Below are 22889 nucleotides of genomic sequence, written 5' to 3' on the forward strand. Positions count from 1 at the left end.
GGGTAGCCAAATGGCCAGACACAACAAGAGAAAACACACACATAATACACACAAGCCTACGTCACACACATAACTGGCCCATTGGTAGTAATACTGTTGCTCACAGATATACGAGGCGGAGCTGAACCGACGTTCTAGGAGCCGCGTCCACATGTTCATGTCCAGTAAGGGAACCTTGGAGACCGCAATAAAAACAAACACCTAAAAGGCACCTGGGGTGGATGGGATCTATCCAGTTATACTAAAGGAGGCGGCAAAGGAAGTAAGCAAACCCTTAGCCATAATTATGAGAGCATTCTTGGACTCAGGGGAGGTCCCCACGGACTGGAAATGTGCAAATCTATCCCAAATTCGCAAAGAGGGATCGAAGGGTGAAACGAGTAATTACAGACCAGTTAGTTTAACTTCTGTTCCGGGTAAAATAATGGAGTCACTGGTTAAAGATGCATTGCAGGATCATCTAGACAAGACTCCAGCAATAATTCAGGCACAGCAGGGGTTTGTTAAGGGAAAGTCTTGTTGGACAAACTTGATTGGATATTATGATGTGGTTACAAAGGAACTGGATGCAAAAAATATTTTTCATATCATATACTTGGATTTCAGGAAAGCTTTTGAACTGTTGCGCATGGAAGACTACTGTACAAATTGGAGCAGCATGGTATTAAGGGTAAGTTGCTACAATAGATAAAAGGATGGTTGAGTGGGAGAAGACAGAGGGTGGTAATCAATGGGCACTACTCTTCGTGGACTAAGGTCATTAGTGGAGTCCCCAGGGTTCGGTGTTGGGTCCACTGTTGTTTTGTATATTTATCAATGATATTGATGAAGGTATATCAGGGTTAGTGTCGAAGTTTGCAGATGATACAAAGGTTGGCAGGGTTGTTAATGACAGTAATGGCAGTGTGCTACTGCAACAGGATCTAGACAATTTGGGAAGATGGGCTGAGAAGTGGCAACTGAATTTAACATTATCAAAGGCAAAGTACTGCACATGGGTAGAAGTAACCCCAGAGGAACGTACCAACTGTGTGGTACTACAGTTAGGGTGGTAGAAAATGAAAAAGACCTGAGAGTAATTGTGCAGTCAGATATGAAGTTTTCTAAGCAATGCAGACAGGCTGCCAGAGCAGGTCATGGGGTTTTGTCAATGATATACAAGAATTTTGCTAGCAGGGAAAAGGAGGTGATTGTCCCTCTGTATGTCAATGATCAGGCCACGCCTTGAGTACTGCGTACGGGTCTGGAGGCCTCATTTTAGGAAGGATGTAGATTTGCTTGGGCGTGTACAGAGAAGGGCAAGAAGATTGGTGAGGGGAATGAAGGGATGAAGGGGAATGATACTTAAGAGAGGCTTAAGTTCTGCAAATTGCAGCGGCTGGAGACTAGGCACCTGCGAGGTGATCGGATTGAGGTGTATAAGGCCTTGAATGGGTTGAGCACGCCGAATTCTAAAAAATGGGATTCTTCCACTTGTTCAGATTACGAACCTAAGAGGGCATAAATTCAAATTGAGGAAAGACAGCTATAGAAGAGATGTGCAGAAATTTGCCTTTAGCCAGCGGGTGGTTAATTGTTGGAACAAACTTCCATCCGTCGTTGTGGAAGTTGATAGGTTAAAAAAAATCAAGGAGGAACTGAACAAACATTTAGAGGTAATGGTTGTGTGAATTTTTTTTTTTTTTTTTTTTTTTTGGCTGATGCTACATTAGTCGATTGCTTGCTTTCTTGCATCACATGCCACAATTACTATTACCTTGTCTAGTAAGCACCTGTGCATTTGTGTTTCAGATAGATACAATAAAATATTTTTTCTGGAAATTCGCCTTCTAAAATTGTGAATCTTATAGTCCGGAAAATACGGTAACCTCTATCACTTCTGTGATGTTTGAATAATAAGACAGGTATTCTGTCACCAGTGGAATGTAGTTCTCACCTACTTGGCTAATATCCCCGGAATCGATTGTTCTAAGGCGAGATGAATGTTGGCGCCAAGCAAGGAAAAACGCTCTACTACCGTGACGGTATAGGCGTTAAATGTCATAAGATGACGTTTTAGTTATGGTAAAATGTCATGTGCCTGTAGTATACGTAATCCTATTGTAACCCAAGTAATGTGCGGCGGCTGAAGGAGACTGATGTCCAGTAGCAAGCTTTGGGTAATAAGAAATGTTTAAATTTTTATGTTTGATATTTTAACGTATTATAAGCAAAGTTTTTTTTTTTTAATTTATTTGAAAGCATTGAATTGTTGTAGGGTTTTAGGCGCAGCGGCAACTTAGGCCATTGTGTGCTGCATATCATACGTCTGTCTGTTCTGTGGTCGATTTTTCTATTTGCTGGACGAAAAAACAGTTTCCGGGAGAAAAACCCAAGCTACCTCTCCTGAAAGCGCCTAACTCGGCCACGTTGTGAAAAAACACCATAACAATTTTTCACTTCGTTGAGGGATTCGAACTCAAATCTTTTCCACCTGCTCTGGAGGAGGACGGTGATACTCAAGAGAACAACTGGATTAATACTAGCGGAATTGAACTAGTATCAAGAATATTCAAGGACTTTTAATTTCTTTTTGCTGAAAAGTCAACGGGAGACATTAATTGATGGTACCTCTGGTACCGTAGAAGATTTTTAACAGTTACTCTCAAACAATAATTTAACAACAAAACAGAAGTCAAGCCTAATTTAACTGTTAACAGAACATCACAACAAAAGAATCTCTAAATGACTGTAAGTAGAATACAATGTAGTAAATGTTTCATTATTTATTTTTAACTGGTCCTGTAAGATAGATTTATGTTTGCTAATGGGACTTGCTAAGGAAAAGCCGATGTTTCTAAATATAAATGCAGACAAATCGAAATTTAGAGCTCACTTACGCCGCGCTAACTTTTGTCATCATCCGGTAAGTTGAAACATTTTGAAAATTTGCTAAATTAAGTGAAATTATTTGATTTAATTATAGAAACATTGAATAATTAAAAGGAAATTTAAATAAATTTATCTATGCCACTCGGAGAGACACAGCGATTGTTTTTGGAATTTAGCGGTTTAATCATAGAAATTATAGAATTTAATTATAGAAACATTAAATAATTACAAGGAAATTTAACTGAATATATCTATGACGCTTATAGAAGTTGTTTCGGGAATTTAGCGGTTTAATTAGGAATAAAAGTCAGCTTGACATTTTGGAGCAAGATGTTTGTTTCTTACGGAGTAACATATGTCGCATACTATTTCATGGATAAATAAGCAATGAGGGAAAGTTTTCAAATTTTAACACTGACGTAATCTTTTATCATTCGAGTATTTTTATGGTCAGTGACTGACAGCGTGCCAGAACACAATTCAACTCCACGCAGTTGTCTCATAGTAACGCAGCTGGCCGAAGTATGGAAACATTTTACGCATTATTGATTTTATATTGCGTTAAGCAGTTGTATTTGAAATTTCACCAGGAAAAAAAAAAAAAAAAACAAGAAGCAGAAGAAGAGAGAGAGAACTTTCCCAAACAGGTTTAACAACCATAAATAATGCTGCCTGGAAGATGAACGGGCAAACATTTCCCACCATGCGATAGGGGAAGACAAAACCAAAATATAATATTAATACTTTTTGTACTGATCGGCCGTATTGCAAAGTAAATAAATGATGTGTTTTAAAAACCCTAATGTTGTTGCTGTTGTAGCAGGGTTTTATTAAGGCCATATTGCTCAGTGTATACTGTCTGTAAATTGCGTGTGTTCTGAGGTCGATTTTCTGTTTGCTGGACGAAAAACCCGAGTTTCCTGGATAAAACACCAATGTACCCTTGCCTGAGACCGACTAACTCTGCCACATTGTGAAAAAGGCCCATAAAAATTCCTTACGTCATTGACGTAACTCGAACCCAGGTCTTTTCCACCCTGTGTGAGGACGGCGAATCCACCAAGCCGCGAGGGCAATGTACTTTAAAATCATAACGCCTACGGTACATTTTGAAGAGGCTGATCGAATTAGTTCACTAGGAGAGGGGAGGTCCGAATAATTCTGACAGTACTACTTAATGCCCTTAATATTATATATTTTATTTTGTATAGTTTTATATTCTAACATTGGAAACATGCACCATTGAACACACCTAATTCCGCCCTGTCTTACATGCTTGTCCGTTATCGATCTGTCCTTTATACCTGTACCCTACAATCGTAACTTACCTAGGAAACATCTACATTTATTGTTACCCATAACACCACTTTTATGATGGGAATACATAAAAAAAGTAATGCCTCTACAGCTACATATTACGTGTAGCAACATGACTGTACTGGCATTAGTCGTAAATCTGTCTGCCAGAATTTACTGAAATGTGTAAAAGAAATTCTGATGGAAGAAAAACTCATAATCGTAAATAACGAACAATTCTTGACCTTCTTTTATCTGAAAGTCTTCGTTTTTATCTAAAATTGATGATAGCACTCGCTGAGATAAGTTATATCATAATTCTTTTGTTTTAGGGTTCTTAGTGTGCGAAGGCATGTGAAAAATCAATAGAAATATTGTTTTCTTTTTTGACTCGTGGAAGAGTCATTTGAAAATGAAAATTCCAACCAATGGCAGCCAGGTAATACCTGAACATAACATTTATTTTTCAGCATAATCACCAAAAAACACTTGTTCCATCGCAAATCAAATTCTCGAAACCCTAGGGGCAAAAATAGTGTGGGTTGCTGTCATAACCAGTGATGTTTACCATATTCATCTTCGCATCGTCATAAAAAGTGAACCAAACAAACAGAAGTCGCTAAGGATGAGGTCAGAACTGTAGAGGGAATAATCGAGGAGTTTACATACCAAACTGTCAATGGTTTCTTTGGTTGCGCGCTGTATGTGGCCTTAAGTTTTCGTAAAACAACAGTATTCTACGTTTTCTGCGAAATGAGTCAAAGTTTTTTCAGTTGTGTACAATGGGATTCAGCATCCATGGCATCTACTTCTGTCGTGACGCAATATAACCTTGTTGTTTTTGCGCCATAAAAAATCAAATCAAAAAGCATCTCCAGGCCCACACAAGAAGTATGCCATGAGAATTCCAGAAAACAATTACCATTATCTTTCCTGTTAGCGGCACAGCCTTAAATTTCTTTTTTGGAAGTGAATCAGGATGTTTCCATTGCACTGACACATGTTCGGATTCGAGTGAAAGTGGTGAAACCAAGATTCATCCCACGATTTTGTTTCTGACAATGTAGAGGTTGAAAATGCTGTATGTCACTGGTTACGACAGCAACTTACACCTTTTTACTCAGCAGGTTTCCTGGTTTTTTTTTTTTTCTTTACTTTGTGGCTTACTTTAACCTCATTAGAAAAGAAAGCATTAGTGTAGTATGGGTAGTAATTTGCCGATTTTGAACTTCTTCATCAGTCTTGAACTTGTTCCAGAAGATGAAAAGTCTTAATTGCATGGGTATGGAAGGATCTCAAATTTAAATTCCAGGTAGCATTCTGGCGTTAGTCTAACATGTAGGCAAGAATTGTACTCCTTCCAGACAATTTCTATTGCAATCTTTTCGACATAATTGCTTTCCCAACTTCATCTGCTCACACTCTGCGCGGTAGCACAGTGGTATCGTCACCATCCTCCTCACATAGGGTGGAAATGGCCAGCGTTCGAATCCCGTCAATGAGGCGAGGATCTTTAATGGCATTTTTGTTTTTCACTCCGTGGCTGAGTTAGTCGGTCTCTGGCGTAGATAGCAAAGGTTTATGTAAAAAATTACGGGTGACCTTAGTATAATAATTTGAATTTTTCAGCTGCTCCCAAACTTCGTCAGTCTTTCTATATCAGCACGCCGAACTGTATCAGGAGTTAAGACATCGGCCTACACAGCATACAAATCGGATCTATTTGCAGGTTGTGTAGGATGAAAAACCCAGAATAACTTACAATCACAATGTTTGAATCCGACAAGTTCTTCAAGGATTGCTACGTCTCCGATAAAATTCGAACCGAGACCATGAAACAAGTGACAAGTGTCCACTACGCTATACGTTCGTGGAGAACCTTGAATCATTTAAAACTAAATGACATCTCTTAATTTACAGAACGGCGGCGACCATTCTGAAAAATAACTAAATAATTACATAAATGTACATTTGTATCACTTGCGCTCGCTGGCGAATTTGAATGTGAACAGATGGTAGAATGTTACAGTCTGCGCGGTAGCACAGTGGTATCGTCACCGTCCTCCCCACACTGGGTGGAAAAGGACCGGGTTCGAATCCCGTCGATGATGCGAGGAACTTTAGTGGGCTTTTTTCACTCCGTGTCTGAGTTTGTCGGTCTCAGGCGTAGATAGCAAGGTTTTTTCCCAAAAACTGGGGTTTCTTCGTTCAGCAAACAGGCAAATCGACCAGAGAACACACGCAATTTACACACAAAATAAATATATGGGTAGATGTAATCATTTACGGGGGACCCTATATCATAATTTGTTTTTTTTTGTTTTTTTTTTTTGGTAGAATGTCACAGGGCAGGGCTTAAGGTTATAATGGATTTCATAGGGTCCAACTTCACAAAAACTGAAACAATGTATGCATTTAGAAGGTAGTTTTTAAAGAGTGTGTGTGCAATGTTCACGGTTTGCTTAGGTTAATATTCTTCTTTGGTAGACTTAATGTTGTACATCTACCAGGTAGACTGCCTATTTTGAAGAGAGATTTCCTAACAATTGGTAGTGTTTCCAGAAAAATTGCGTACCAACGAGTAAAGCGGATAAAGGATAAAGTCTCCCCTAAAAACACTTTGTTTTTTATTATATGATACTATCGCGTACTGACCCTTGTAATAGCTACCAATGTGGAACGAACTTAGTTAAACTCCTGTTCAGTGTTACGATGCGATGTAAGCCAATGAGATGACATGACGTAAAAAAAAGTGGCTCCTCGTCCCAAGGTACAGGGGCCATGCCCTTAATGGCCAAGCAAACAGCATTAAACTGATAATTACTGTATTTGCGCTTGTAATGTTTGAATCTAAACGGCATCATTGGGCCATTGGCAACTGGAAAATGTTGCCTTTTCCAACGAATCTCATTTTCTGCTATGTCGAGTGGACATGGATGGAGGGTATGGCGACAAACTGCGAAGAATCACTACGATGTCCTGCGCGACCAGAGGCCTGCTTGTTTCTGTTGTTTTGGTAAGGGGAATGTTTTTCTGAGAATCTCTTGTAGCCCTCATACCCTAGACTGCACTCAGAATGCTGCAACCATTGAGTGTGGCCTGATCTGCCACAATGGATAGGTAGTTTTTACATGAATGCTAAAAACCAGGTTTGTTCCAGCAGGATAACGAGGCCTGTCGCATTGCCGGTACTGTTCAAGAGCGGGTCGCAGAACACGAAAGTGACTTTCAGGTGCTACCTTGATGTTAATCCGGCGTTTAGGTCTTCCACCATGAACTACCGTATATCTATGGGACGCAATCCCGGCGACATGGGACATAGACCTCCTGCAATGTTCAGAGGCCTTATATAGTCCGTGGATGACCGTGTGGCGGCAAGAGGAGGATATATCCACTATGTTTATTGCAAACGTTTTGGGTGGTCCTAATATGACAGGCGTTTTTTTTTTTTTTTTAATTATTATTATTATTGAAAATGTTCAACTGTAAACCTAGACAGAGTGATATTGTAAAAGTCCTTCACAGTAAGAAGGCCAGGGGTTTACAAAATAACAAGTCCATTATAATTTATTATAACAATTTCATTAAGGAATAATGAAAATAATTTAAGCATTTGGTAAGTATGAAACTAATTAAAACATTGGGTAGATGGTCATAATATTTCGACTGGGCAGTGTATATTTCAATTATTAAAATATATAGGTATACACGGATTTATGATTTGTTGACTTTTTATTCCGATCATTTGGTACATGTACCACAGGTGTCGCCAGATGTTTGTCCGGTCTAATTACGCTTATGATATAAGGACGTATAATTTGAATGACATCTCACAGTACTGTATTATGTAAACAGAATGACTTATTAATATCCCTCTCACAAAACAGCTACGCTTTGTAGTTTTATATAAATATTCAACAATCGTGAGTTATTTTAGCCTGATGAGTATCACGACTGGCCCGTTCTGTCAACTCATTGCAATGAGTTGACAGAAAGGGCCAGTCTCAAAATTCAAACAATATTGACAAAACAAAGCATGGCTTCTTTCTATTGAAATGTAGTTGACTGTATTTCCAGTCTCACATTACAAAACCCCAATGAATGGGCCAGGTGTCGAGCGAGTGTTGTAACCACTTCCGAGTGTGGCAAGGGCAAAGGGGGGGGCATCAATAACCACATGTCCCTTAATCCATTGATAAAGTTGCCATTCTGTCAGCATCTGTACTCCAAGCAGAGCGCAGCTGTCCACTCGTAAAGGGAGCACACACTAATGGTTAATCATGTGACTCACACATATACACCACCGGCACGGGGACGAGCAGCCGTCTCCGTCAATAATGGTGTCTCCTCTCGGCGCACTGCCTACAGAAGAGGGGAAGTCTAGAGGGCGGTGAAGAAAAGAGAAGAGCGAAATATCGTGAAGCTACGTTAGCGATACCGCATTGCCATGGTTTTAGGCCCTGGAGTGAGAATAATGCGAAAGATATTTTATTCAGCTACCGCAGAGGTCTGCTAGGGGTCTCTCGCGAGGATGCGGAGAAGCAGACGCGAAAATAACGCATGAATCACGGTTGTAACTGGTGGAAGCCTAGGTTGAACACATGTCGAATAGGGAATAAAGCAAGAGACGTAGAAGAACCACCTCTTCTCGAAATTCTTGACGTGCATTGGTAAGTTTTAACCCCCTGCCCCAATCAGTCATTTGCATATCTTCTCTCAAGTTCGGTTAAGATGCACGATCATATCGAGGCTTCGTGATAGCACGTGTTTTGTGCGAGAGTTAGCTATTAGTACGTCTCGTGAACTTTTCACTGACCTTTGTTAAGGGAGGGTAGTGAACTTTCTCAAACTGTAGATTCATTTTTAAATTCAGTCACTTTGAGGTGCATTTTGGGTTATTATCTCTAGATGACACTGTCCGACGTCTGCTTCCAACGTTTCTGGCAATCTGCCTCTCGTTTTAGGGTTACCTCCCTGCCCTAAAACTTTGTCACGCATATGAGGTAGAAATCCAGTACGGATTGTTAGCTTTCAAACTGATAACGTGAACCGGTCGGTGATGGGTGAAAATAGTGTGGGCGGGTCCTTTCATACTTCATTTAATTTTTTATTATTAATGCAGTACTTTCACTTGGCTACAACTCCCGTCCTTGAAAAGTGCAGTCACCCTCTCATAAACGATAAATTGCCAATTCCATGTACAGCTGCCATACCATGTATTCAACCTGAGGCAAATAAATTCTTATATATCCAAGTCTCGTTTAAAGTAATTAATTTTTTTTTCATTGAAATTTAGTGTTGATAAATCAGCTTTAAGAAACTGCTAATTCTGTGCAAAATATTCCAAAAAAATTAAATCAAAAGCTTTCCAAAATATTAAACGATACTTTCCAAAAGATTAAATCAGAAACTTTCCAAAAGATAAAATCAAAATTCTATCAAATTTAAGTCATATGGCATTAAGCAAAAGACTTAAAAATAGACTTTTTTAAAAATTCTGTTTCTCCGTCTGTTCAAGGGAATGACATTTTCAAATAACACAAAAAATAAATTTATCTATAAAGTTACGATTTATTTCCATTCATGATTTTCTAAAATAAAATTTCTAAAAAAAAATTAACCACGCAATTTTTGTTAATAAAATGTTGTATTCCATAAGAAAATAATATTATATTTAATATTATTATCTTATAATTAATTAATAAAATTTTTAAAATAAAAGCTTTAATTAATTAATAAAAGCTGTACATCCTAATCTACTACGTTGTTGAAAAGAGTTATCATTCGCTTTGAATAACCCCTATTATGTAACATTTGAACTAAATTTTTAAATATGTTATAGAATATTAAAAAATGTAATTATTATAGTATGAATATTTTTACTGCAGAATGTATATACGTGCAAGGCTGTACTCATCTATTATTTTTTGTTTGTTTGTTTGTTTGTTTGTTTAAGTTGAAAGTACAAATGAAATGAAATTAAAGTGAAATAAAAGGAAAATTTTTTATTTTGATAAATTCCTTAGATTAAATTCATTAGTCGAATATAAATGCTTAGAAAATATTTTCATTCCGCTTATTACACAAATTATTTATTAAACTAGGTAATTTTTGTTTGATTATTATTATTATTTTTTTTTTTGTCTGAGAAAGTCCAAACGCTCTGCTATTTTATTCTATTTCATTATAGAATCTGACTGATCAATAAATCTGACACTTCAGTTCTTTCGCATACTACTGCAACTACCAATGAATAACTTCAGTGTTTTTCCCCGGCAGCCATATGTCATGGGGCCTCCTGCTTGTCAGCCATAAACCCTACTTGAAATAAGCTGACCTCAAAAAAAAAAACAAAAAAAAAAACTAGGGATCGATCTAAGACCCACCCTAATAAGAAATGAAACTGGTTCCACATGAAAAGAGACAGTGAAAAACAAATGGTTACTTTGTTGCATGGAGGAAAAAATGAAGGAAATAATGATGCCATTGATTTTGAATTATAGACTATTTTATGTACACTAAACGCTCAAAATATTCTTAACACACCTAATTCCATCCATGGTCTCTCAGTTTTATCAGACTTTTTCACGTGGAGAATTATTCTTTCTAAAGAATACAGTAACTTTTACACCTCAGTGTGCATCCGACATCACAGAAAGGAGTCCGCAGATATGAATATATTTCCTACCTACTGGGAAAATGAACTCAAGGACATAAAAAATTTACTTCAAGGATGACTTCAGCGGAGGATAATGGATCGGCAGCTTGCTACGGGCAAGGTCAACTTGCAAAACGTGCTGAAAATTATCTTTTAGGAGATTGCATAATCGAGCACAATTGGTGGTATCACTCATGATAAAGAGGATCCGCCTACAAGAAAAAAGAAGAAAATCTTTTGACACCTTTAAGTGTTCAGATGACATCTCCATTTGGTGAGGATTTTCTGTTGCTAAAATCTGGGAACTGTTTGCAAAAATATAACTCTTGTGGAATGAAAGTTCAACAGTCGTAAACTAAGTTAATTAAAGCTTAAACAATCTCGTTAATTAAACCTAAACCGTCTCGTAAGGGAATAGCTGGAGTTTTTCTAGATATGAGAAAAAATCGTACTATTTTCGCTCAATATAGTGCTCAATAAATAGGGTAGACAAAGAGTTGAAAAATGCTATATACACTGTTGTTGTTGTTTATAGGAGCATTAGCAACTAAGGCCATATTGCTCCGGGGATATGCGGTGGTCATTCCTTGACCTTTCCGCATCCTCCGTATTTGGTGGTCACGGGCTCGAACCCCGGTCTAATCAAGAAGCATGTGCTACGCACTGCTGCTCCTGCCCACCTGGCTACGGAGGCGGCCGCTATATACACTATGTTACCAACACCTTGCAGTATTAGATAATCTTGTAATACAGTACGTGGTCTTGAAAAAAAAATTATGACAATTCCTCCAGCATAACTGTTTTTATTTGGGGAGGTGATTTTGGTTTGCATGAAAAAGCAATCAGATAGCCTTTCCATTTCGTTCCACAGTGGTAGTGTTGAGCTCAGATCTAGATCCTTGGTGGATTGATTAGTTGGTTGGTTATTTTGAGGTTTTTGACGAATTGTCTGTTTTCGGGGAAATTTGCATTCTGGGGAGCCGAACTCAGGGTGAGCCAGATCTCCTCGAACCAACTCAGCCGTCAACACAGATTTGTGACAGGGAGCAATTATCCTGTTGAAAAATGTAAGCTTCTGAGCCTATAAAATAACACAAGTTGGACCGATGGGTTTGTAAATTCAATATCCACAAAAAGCATCACCATACTATTTAAAAATTTAAGCCTAAACCATCAAAACTATTATGACAGCTTGGGCTCAACTGCTATCATACTTCGAAGTTTGGATGAGACTGTCACTCAAGTTCTTCCATCTGTTGGAAAAGGCGTATTTCCAGATTAACCGCTTCAAAGTATCTTTTTTTTTTTTTTTTTTTTTTTTTCACACTTTCCCAGAAGCCATTTCCTAAAATGCCACTGCACCCTCACTGTGCACTAAATTTAGTGGTGAAAGCTTTGTAGGTAACAACTTGTGCACAGAACTGTTGATGCAACTGCTCCTGTATGTTCTCAAACCTGTTTGGGTGGTAATTTTGGATGCAGTTTTTCTGGACTATTGTCTGGAAAAACCAACTGACTGGATATTTTTTGTTGTCAAAAAAGTACGTGGTCTACCCGTTCGCTGTTCAACTTCAGCACGTTGAAGCAGGAGTTCTTCGGAATATTGAGAAATTGAAATTAGTTGTACTGTATACTAAATCAGTTTTTGCTTGGCATTTCGACTGAAAATGATATCTTTACCTTCTACAACTTCATTTATACTTCTGATAACTACATTCGAAAATATGCAGAGGCGTTGTCAGAAATGTTCATGTGGAAGCAAGAGAATTAAAATACGAAAATCAGTAACTGCTTATATCTCCGCTGATATCAGTCATAATTTTCCAGGGAAGAACTGAACGACTCGTATCCTCCCACTGGCAACGCTTATGGAAGAAAGGGATCTTTAGACTAAGGCACCGTCGCTGCTTGACATTAACAGGTAGCTGAGTTAGTACATCTAACTGCTAAACAATCGCCTTGATGATATTCAAATAAGCAACTGAAACCCGGAGGCTGTTTCTCAAACCCCCTGTCGAACCACTTGATTAATATGTGGGAGTGGACTCGGCAAAGGAAGTCACGCATTAAGGTGGTAGTTCCAAGTAGGAGTGATGGATCTGAGAATGTGGGAAGAATGAGATATTTTAATTGACCTTGAGATGAAAGGGAAAATATGCTTCTACTTCCAGCACTAAAAAATACAAAGTATGACTTCGTAATGAGGAGCCAACTCATAAAACTTGTAGAAAAAACGTATTTAATCTGTTCAGAATAAGCTGGTAATGAAACTAATATCAAAATTAAAAGTGAAGGGAACAAAAGCTGATGTGCTGTTTAATATTAACAGCAGATTCGTAAACAATTCATCTTGCACGATTAAACAGTTAATGTTTATTCTCTGGAATTAAGAAACAGTTAGGGGATTTTCTTCGAAGCAAAAAATCCCTTAACTGTTTTAAGCAAAAAATCCCTTAACTGTTTTAGGCAAAAAAAAAAGGGAATAAATTACTCAGATATTATTCGCCAGATTTTGGCCCTTTGTGACCTCTCTTTCTCCTTAATAAAACGCAATGAATGGGAAAATTTCTCCAGCACTGAAGACGTTAAAGAGAATAAGACAGTATTTCAAAAGAAGAGCAAGATGATTACACTTTACTCCGAGCCTATTCATAATTTTAAAACGGGACACGTATTTAGGCACCACAGAATGTGGTATGACCAAAATTGAAAGGAGGTGTCAATATTTGAATTCCTCTTTTATTTGGATAATAAACAGTTGTAAGTCTACGTACATAGAAGGATAAGAAAGGTCTTAGTTCAAACCAGTCCATTAAACGAGGAACTTCGGGTTGTCTTTTCAAGTGAAGATGATTTAACAATTTCAAGCGAAGATTGTACTCAGTCAAGGGATTTTTTCATTTAGAAAACTGAGTGTAGAAGACACGCAGTTTTTAGATATGGTCGACTAAAGCCTCAAGACTTCACAGATGTTCCAACTACATAAGAGTCGGAGACCGGCGGAATTACTTAACAAGTACAGGTCACTGTCAAAAAAAGCCGTTGAATTTGAAACTGTCTGCAATTCTGCCCGGACACGATAGAAGGGAGTATATGATGAGAGCCTTGCCGATCAACTCGGCCCTGGAGAGACTGTGCAAAGCTCAAGGGGTAGAATTTTTCTCAGCCTGGTCTGTGCTTGTTAACAGGAGAGACTGCTTCTACAGGGATGGGATACACTTAAATATAAAGCGTGCAAGAATATTTGCTGATGCTATCGAGGCAGTGTTAGGTGGGTCGGAAAACTGCTAGCTTGGGGGGAGACAAAGACCAATAGATTGACAGTAGCCACTGGCAGAGGTGAAAGAGATTCTTGCACTGCTTCTATTAGAATGAGCAGAAGCCTGAAAAACAAGATGCATGGTATTTCAGAGACTGCTGGGAGCCATTGCGGTACAAGTAAATACATGGGTTGTGTTAGGGTAGCTAAGAACAGGAACAGCTGCGTGTATACTTGCGTGTACACCAATGCTAAGAGTTTGGTAAATAAATATGATTGATTTGAGGTGTTGGTCAAAACATCAGAGGCAGATATTGTTGGGATATCAGAGACGTGGTCACACAAATATAAGGAATTCAGAACTGGAATTTGGGGAGTACAATGTGTACAGGAAGGATAGACAGGTAGGAAGGGAGTAGGGGTTATGCTATTAGCTAAGAAACACATAAAATTGAAGGAGGTACAGCCAGTCGAAATCGCTGGACAGTGCAGTGTCGAGTCAGTTTGGGGTGACATAAGCACTGGGAAATCAAAATTGAGAGTAGGAATGTGTTATAGGCCTAATGACTCTGATGAGTATAATAAAAACTGTACAGAGAAATAGAGTGGGTCAGTAAATCAGAGAGTCTTATAATGGGGGATTTTAATTTCTCGGATATTGACTGGAATTTGTGGGTTGGTCACACAACACTAGCAAGGCTTTTGTGGATTTAATGGATGATTGTTTTCTACATCAGTATGTTCGAGAGGCGACTAGAGGGAGTAATACTCTTGATCTGATTATCAGTAGTGATTCTTCATGCATTAAGAATCTGCAGATAAAAGAACCACTAGGTGACAGTGATCATAGTGTGCTGAAGTGGGATTTACTCAGAGAGATAACCAACATCAAGGGTAAAGGGAAGAGTTTTTGCTTTCGTAAAGGCGACTACGGTGGTCTCAGACGGTATTTAAATTCTATACGGTGGGACCAACTGATGATGTTACCAACAGCAAATTCAAAATGGGAAGCATTCAAAGGATTAATCTTGGAAGCTACTAGGCTTTACATACCAACTAAGAAATATTGTTCAAGGTTTAGGCCTAAATGGATGTCAGATGGGCAGAGAAGAAAAATGCATGGGATACATATAAATTAATTGGTGACATGGAAGCCTATTAGAGATATAAGCTGGTCTGTAACCAAGTCACAAAGGAGGTTAGGCAGACAAAGGCAGATTATAAGAAATCTTTGGCAAAGGATGCAAGGAAAAACAGCAAAGAGTTCTTTACCTATGTAAACTCTAGAAGGAAGGGGATGAATCTGATTGGTCCACTGGATATCGATGGTTCAACTGTTGATGATCCTGCTCAGGTGGCTAACAAACTAAATGAGTATTTTGCATCTACATTCACACATGAGGAGTTATTCAGGGAGGGGGAATGGCAGAGGTGAAGTAAACTCTCGCAGTGAGCTAGATGATTTTGTAATAACTGAGAGGAAAGTGGAGGAGAAATTGTTGAGGATAAACATAAGAAAGGCACCTGGAGTGGATGGGATCTATCCAGTTATATTAAAGGAGGCAACAAAGGAAGTAAGCAAACCCTTAGCCATAATTATGAGAGCTTCCTTTGACTCAGGGAAGGTACGCATGGACTGGAGGTGTGCAAATGTGACCCCAATTCACAAAGGAGGATCAAATGCTGACACAAGTAATTATAGACCTGTGAGTTTAATTTCTGTTCCAGGAAAATTAATCGAGGCACTGGTTAAAGAAGCACTGCAGGATCATCTAGACAAGACCAGTTATAGCTCGGACACAGCATGGTTTTGTTAAGGGAAAGTCTTGCCTGACCACTTTGATTGGATACTATGATGTGGTCACAAAAGAACTGAATGCAGATAATAACTTTGATATCATATATTTGGATCTTAGAAAGGTTTTTGATACTGTTGCACACGGAAGACTGCTGCACAAAATGGAGCAGTGCGGCATTCGAGGAAAATTGCTGCTCTGGATAAAGGGATGGTTGAGTGGGAGAAAACAGAGAGTGATAATCAATGGACACTGCTCTTTGTGGACTAATGTTTATTAGTGGAGTCCCTCGGGGTTCAGTGTTGGGTCCATTGTTGTTTTCTGAATTTATAAATGATATTGATGATGGTATATCAGACTTAATTTCAAGTTTGCAGACGATACGAAGGTTGGCAGGGTTGTTAATGACACTAATGACAATACGCTGCTGCAACAGGACCTAGAAAAGTTGAGCAGTGGGCTGAGAGGTGGCAAATGAAGTTTAACATTGACAAATGTAAAATACTACATATGGGAAGCAGTAACCCCAGAGTAACGTATCAACTCTTTGGTACTACACTGACAGTGGTAGAGTATGAAAAGGACATGGGGGTAATTGTGCAGGCAGATATGAAATTTTCTGAGCAGTGCAGACGGTCTGCAAGAGTAGCTCATGGTGTCTTGTCAATGATATACAGGAATTTTTCTATCAGGGATAAGGAGGTGATTATCCCCTTGTATAAGGCAATGGTCAGGCCACACCTTGAGTACTGTATACAGGTCTGGAGGCCTCATTTTAAGAAGGATGTTGAGCTGTTGGAACGAGTACAGAGAAAGGCAACAAGATTAGTGAATGGAACAAAGGGTTGATCTTACGGAGAAAGGCTTAAATTTTGCAGATTACAATGTTTGGAGACTAGCCACCTGCGAGGTGATCTGATTTTGGTGTATAAAGCCTTGAATGGTTTGAGCATGCTCAATGCTAATGGGATTCTTCCTCTTGCTCAGAATAATCACCTGAGAGTGCATAAATTCAAATTGAGGAAAGACCGTTATAGGATAGATGTGCGGAAGTTTGCCTTTTGCCAGAGGGTAGTTGATTGGTGGAACAGACTTACATCTTTTGTTATGGAAGTTGATAGCCTAAAGAAATTTAAGGCTGAGCTGGACAGGTATTTCGAACGAACGGAGGGGTGAAATCGGAGCGGTTTTTTTTTTTTTTTTTGGCTGATGCTGCATAAGCTCGCTTTCTTGCATCGTATGCCTCTACTAACGCTAACTTGGCTATCGGATAAAAAACCAAAAAAAGTTAGCAAAAAGTTGGGAATTAACTGTACTTTGAATCCTCTTTTAAATGCGAACAAAAGACAGGGGAGTGGGAATAGGTCGAACAGCAATAACTAAATAAGGAGGGAAAAGACCTCGGTTTGATTCTTGTCAAGGCGGGAGGAACTTTCATGGGTTATCATACTGTGTCTGAATTAGTCGGTTTCGGAGTTGTTAAACTCTCAAAGTCAGCTTGTACCATATGACTTCTGGATTCTCTGAAAAACATTCTGGATGATAAAATTATTGACTACGTCCAACACTTCATCTGCAACATGCTACTGTGGACAGTAATATGACAATTCTCACCGTGGACAATTATGATGGTTTCTTCCATGCGCAAGTTATGGATCGATAAGGAACCAAAATATTTAAATCAGCGGTTCTTGCCCGTTAGAGGGCATGTTCAATCCAACCTTCTCCTCCATTTCTAATCGGAAAAATAGTAAACCCCACATGCATATCGATGCTGTTTAGATCTATGTTCGGGTAAACCGAAGCGTATCGGAATTATTTAAAATTTAAACTTGAATTGAAATTATCTTAGCATTGTTTAAATTTTGAATTAAAAAAATTTCAATTCGTTTTAAGTTTTAATTTAATAACTTCGTGCACTATAAAATATACTTTCAGCGAAATTTCTGTAGGAATTGGCAGGCACCAGGTTAAGAAACACTGCAGTAAATCATAACTTTGCCAGTGACAGCGTCTTATCATTTTTATCATGATATTTTTGTTTCAAAGGAGTTTTTTTGCAAATTTACATCGTATTATAAGCCTGTGGTGGTGGTGGGGTTGAACTCTCAGCTTGGTGGTAGATTACAGCACAGTGGTTATAATCATCATTCTTCCCCACACCGGTTGGGAAATGCACGGGTTCGAATTCCATCAAGAACGCGAGGAACTTTCGTGGGCTTTTTTTTTTTTTTTTTTTTTCACTCCGTGGCTGAGTTAGTCTCAGGCGTTTATAGCAAGTTTCCCTCCACGGAAATTCAGGTTTTATGTCCAGCAAACAAGCAAATCCTCCAGAGAACACACCCAATTTATGTACATATTACATATGGACAGATGAGTTGGTTCCTGGATTGCCTTAACATGACTGTTGTTGTTGTTGTTGGCAGATCAAATCGTTCACATCCATCTGTAGAACCTAACCCAGTTCCCTGCTCGTCTAGTTAGTTTCCGCGAAATAAGAACGAATTTCGAATTCGTTTCGCCTGGTTTCTTCATTTGGTCTTCTGACTTTTCTTTTGTTTTTAAAACAAATGCAACTTGTTTTCACAAATGATATGTCCCTTTTAAATTAATCGACTTGCTTTTGCTGCCTTACCATGTTTTGTGTGAAATAAACAGAACCGTCTTTGATACTTCAACTTCTAACATGTCACTGGCTTTTTTGAATTCTGAAACTTTGGCACTTTGGTCGATAGTGGCAGCATCACCACAACATCCACCATTGGAGTTAGCTCTCTTAAGTGTTACTAAAACTTGAAATGTTAACGACTGTTCTAAAATTACCGCATCGTGCTGTCACTCTCTGTTGAATTAGAATAGAATTTCGAAGTTGTCTTAATTTATTTATACTGCGCATAAACGCACCATGAATAAATAAATATTTTGTTAGGTGAGTACCCACACCAAATTTGTAACCTGAAAATAGCCTTCTTTTAGAAAAACGTCTTACTGAGATTTATGGAGTTAGAGAATAAAATTCTGCATCTATTAATTCTCTCAATGCAGCTCTACAATTTTTGAGGGTAATAATCCCTAACTGTCTGTTCCTTCAACCTGATAATGTACATAACCTTATTCACAGTCTCTTTTTCCTTGTACATCTATTATGGTCTGTAACTAGGTCTCTTGAACTGCTGGCTCCAATACAGAATACGCAAGTGGGATGAAACAATTCTAATCATAACAATTCCTTTTGTGACCTTCTTGCAGATGTCGATTCGCTTGACTTAAACACCTGAACAGCGTGAACTCGCAATTCTTCATTCTATCTTACGCACTCACTCTCATGCCCAACTTCTAGAGGTCAATTTTTAGTTCATTGGAGTGATCAAAGGCCATAGTTTGTTGTAGGGGCAACCTGGGTAGACAGTTATTTTCTTAAGGGAAAATTCCAAGCTCATTTCTACGTTACCACACAATGCTGCCCCTCCCCGCTAACTCTTTGTTACTTCTTTGACTGACAAGTAATTCAAATAAACATAAACTCTATCAAATGGGCAAATAGCAGAGGAGGGACAGGTTAATACATTACAATTACGAAATGTCTTTAAAGCAAGTTACAGAAGCCATGAATGCATATACACTTAAGAAAATATAACAGAGGAGAATGCTGAGATAAACGATTACAGAGCTGATCAGGATAATAGAGTAGGAAAAGATGGCATGGAATAGTTAGAGAGCGACGAAAACTATTGAACCTCTGACAGCTGCAAGGTGATCTGTAATAGCACCACAGGAAAAGTTGTGTTGGCAAAGCCTAAATATAAGAAATCCCAAAAAAAAGGGAAACAAGAAGCTTTTCATGTAAACTCCAGCCTAAAAGTTTGGAATCACAGTGTATGACAACAGTTTTCGTTATTTTTTTTGCTATGACAATGTACGGTTTAATATAAAAAAAAAAAAAAACACGCAGAAAAGAAGTTTAAGATTTATAATTAAGCACTGAAAAATTTACAGCACAGTTAGGGTCCTGTTGATGACTTGAGAACTTTTTACGGGCCTTTTTCACAAAGTAACTGAGTTAGTCGGTCTTAGCCGATGGTGGCATGAAACTCGTATTTTTTATTCCAGAAAACAGAAAATCGACCACAGAACACGCGCAATTTTGCAGACAGTATACACGGAGCAATATGGCTTAAGTTGCTGACGCTCCTAAACTCTGAAGCCTTCCTTGGTAAGAGCAACCCTTTGTTCCCCTCACCAATCTCGTTGCCCTTCTCATTACTCGTTCCAGCAGCTCCACATCCTTTCTAAAATGAAGCCTCCAGACCTGAATGCAGTAGTCAAGATGTGGCCTGACCACTGACTTGTACAATGGGAAAATCACCTTCTTATCCCTGCTATCAAAATTCCTGTATATCATTGACAAAACCTCATGAGCTCCTCTGGGGTCCTGTCTGCACTGCTCAGAGAACATCCTATCTCATTACACAATCATCCCCAGGTATTTCTCATTTTCCACTACCTTGGATGCAGTGGAAAATGAGAAAATAAAAATGAAAACGTTACAGGGTGATTACTGCTACCTATATGCAGAACTTTGTATTTTCAATGTTAAACTTCAACTGTCATGTCTCAGCCCATCTGCCTAACTTTTCCATATCCTGTTGCAGTAGCATACTGTCATCACTGCCAATTACCACCCAGCCAACTTTTGTATCATCTGCAAACTTGGATTTTAAGTCAGATATGACTTCATAAATATCATTGATAAATATACAAAACAACAATGGGCCCAACACCGAACCCAGGGGAATTCCACTAATAATATTAGTCCACGAAGAGCAGTGTCCATTGATTACCACTCTCTGTCTTCCCCCTCTCAACCATCCCTTTATCCATAGCAATAAGTGCCTTTAATGCCGCACTGCTCCAATTTGTACAGCAGTCTTTTATGTGCAAGAGTAACAAAAGTTTTCCTGAAATCCAAGTATATGGCATAAAAATTCATTTTTGCATCCAGTTCCTTTGTGACCCCATCGTAGAATCCAATGAAATAGGTCAGACAAGACTTCTCCTTAACAAACGCATGCTGTGTCTGAGGTATAACTGAAGACTTGTCTAGATGGTCCTGCATTACTACTTTAACCAGTAGTTCCATTATTTTTCCTGGACAGAAGTTAAACTAACAGGTCTGCAATTACATTCACAAAGGAAAATTCTTTGATTCCCCTTTGTGAATTGTGGATACATTCGCACATCTCTTGTCCGCAGTAACCTCCCCTGAATTCAAGGATGCTCTCATCATTATGGCTAAGGGTTTGCTTACTTCCTTTGCTGCCTCGCTTAATATAATTGGATAGATCCCATCCATCCCAAGTGTATTTCTTATGTTTAATTTCTACAATTTCTCTTCCACTTTCCTCTCAGTCATTACAAAACAATTTAGCTCCCTGTCAGAGTTTGGCAAAATTCTGGCATCCACTTCCCTTAAAGAATTCCTCATGTGTGAATGTAGATGTAGAACATTCATTCAGTTTGTCAGCAACATGAGCAGGATCATCAACAGTCGAACCATCGATATAAAGTGGACCAATCTGATTGATCCCCTTTCTTCTAGTGTTTACATAAGTAAAGTCTTTGTCAAAGATTTCTCGTAATCTGCCTTCGCTTGACTAACCTCCTTTGTTGTTTCTTCATTACGGACTAGTTTATAACTACCAGAGGCTTCAGTGTCGTATGATAATTTATGTGCATGGCGTGCATTTTTCTTCTCTGTCATGGGTCTCATTAGTTCATCTGACATCCATTTAGGCCTAAACCTTGAGGGGTTTTCTTAGTTGGTATTAAAAGCCTAGTAACTTCTATGATTAATTCCTTGAATGCTTCCCATTTAGAATGATGGTAACATTATCATTTTGTTCAACTGTGTAGAATTTAAAAACTGTTTGAAACCAGTTAGTCAGTTTTACGAAAGCAAAAACCTTTCCCTTTATCCTTGATGGTAGTTACTCCTATAAGAAAATCCCACACCAATACACTGTGATCACCGCCACCCAGTGGTTCTTTCATCTGCAGATTCTTGATGCATGAATAATCACTGCTGATAATCAGATCAAAAGTATTACTCTCTAATATGCTGCTGTAGAAAACAGTCATCTAATAAGTGCACAGAAGTCTTGCTAGTGTGTGGGTGACCAAACCAAAATTTCCAGTCATTATCTGGAAAGTTAAAATCCTCCATTATAAGACCTCTGATTCATTAGCCCACTCTATTTCTCTATACTGCTGTTCGTTGTACTCATTAGAGTCATTAAGCCTATAACACATACTTACTGTCATTTTTGCTTTCTCAGTGCTTATGTCACACCAAACTGAACAATGCACTGGCCACCCATGTCAACTGGATGCACTTTAGAGTTTATGGGTTTCTTAACTAACAGCATAACCCCACTTCCTTTCCTATCCTGTCTGTTCTTTCTCTACGCATTTTACTCCCCATATTCAAATTCCTCATGCCTTATATCTGAGTAAAACCATGTCTCTGATATCCCAACAATGTCCGCATTTGATGTCTTGACCAGCACTTCATATTCATCAAATTTACCTGATGGAGAAGGTACAAAGATGAGTGACTAAGCTGATTAATGAAACGGAAGGTATTCTTATCAAGAGATGTACTTTTTTTTTTCTTTTTGACTGATGCTACATAAACTTGCTTCCTAATATCACTTTATCAACACAAATATTTATAAAGTACTTTTCAAATTTTGGTTGTAGCTAGTCGATCTGACGCAGAAACCTTTTGTGTTCTTATTATTTCTCCAATATTTTCGATAATCGTCAGTCCAGATGGAATATTCTGTTGGAAATATGTCGCGATAGATAATATTAAAGACGCACTCCAAATGTCTTCATGCATAGTGCTAGGTAAAACGCGAATCGGCACAGCAGATAACCGATATCATACCGTTAAAAGCCAGTAACGAAACTACAAATTCTTGGCTATCCTTTCTGCTCTTTAATAACT

General features: G+C 38.5%; 1 protein-coding gene across 2 annotated transcripts in view; it reads left to right on the top strand.

Moving 5' to 3' along the window:
* The first annotated feature begins 8678 nt into the window (after nt 1-8678).
* Nucleotides 8679-22889, top strand: part of CRMP (Collapsin Response Mediator Protein) — a 272256-nt gene continuing 258045 nt past the window's right edge. The window contains exon 1 of one of the 2 annotated variants that reach the window (XR_016546993.1): nt 8679-8837. The gene's annotated coding sequence lies outside the window, so the exon portion shown is untranslated. The remainder of the gene's footprint in view (nt 8838-22889) is intronic. The other variant, XM_090374441.1, reaches the window with a different exon arrangement.

This window comes from Mastigoproctus giganteus, chromosome 5, assembly GCF_048544385.1.
Source record: "Mastigoproctus giganteus isolate SK-2022 chromosome 5, ASM4854438v1, whole genome shotgun sequence".
Taxonomy (NCBI): domain Eukaryota; kingdom Metazoa; phylum Arthropoda; class Arachnida; order Uropygi; family Thelyphonidae; genus Mastigoproctus; species Mastigoproctus giganteus.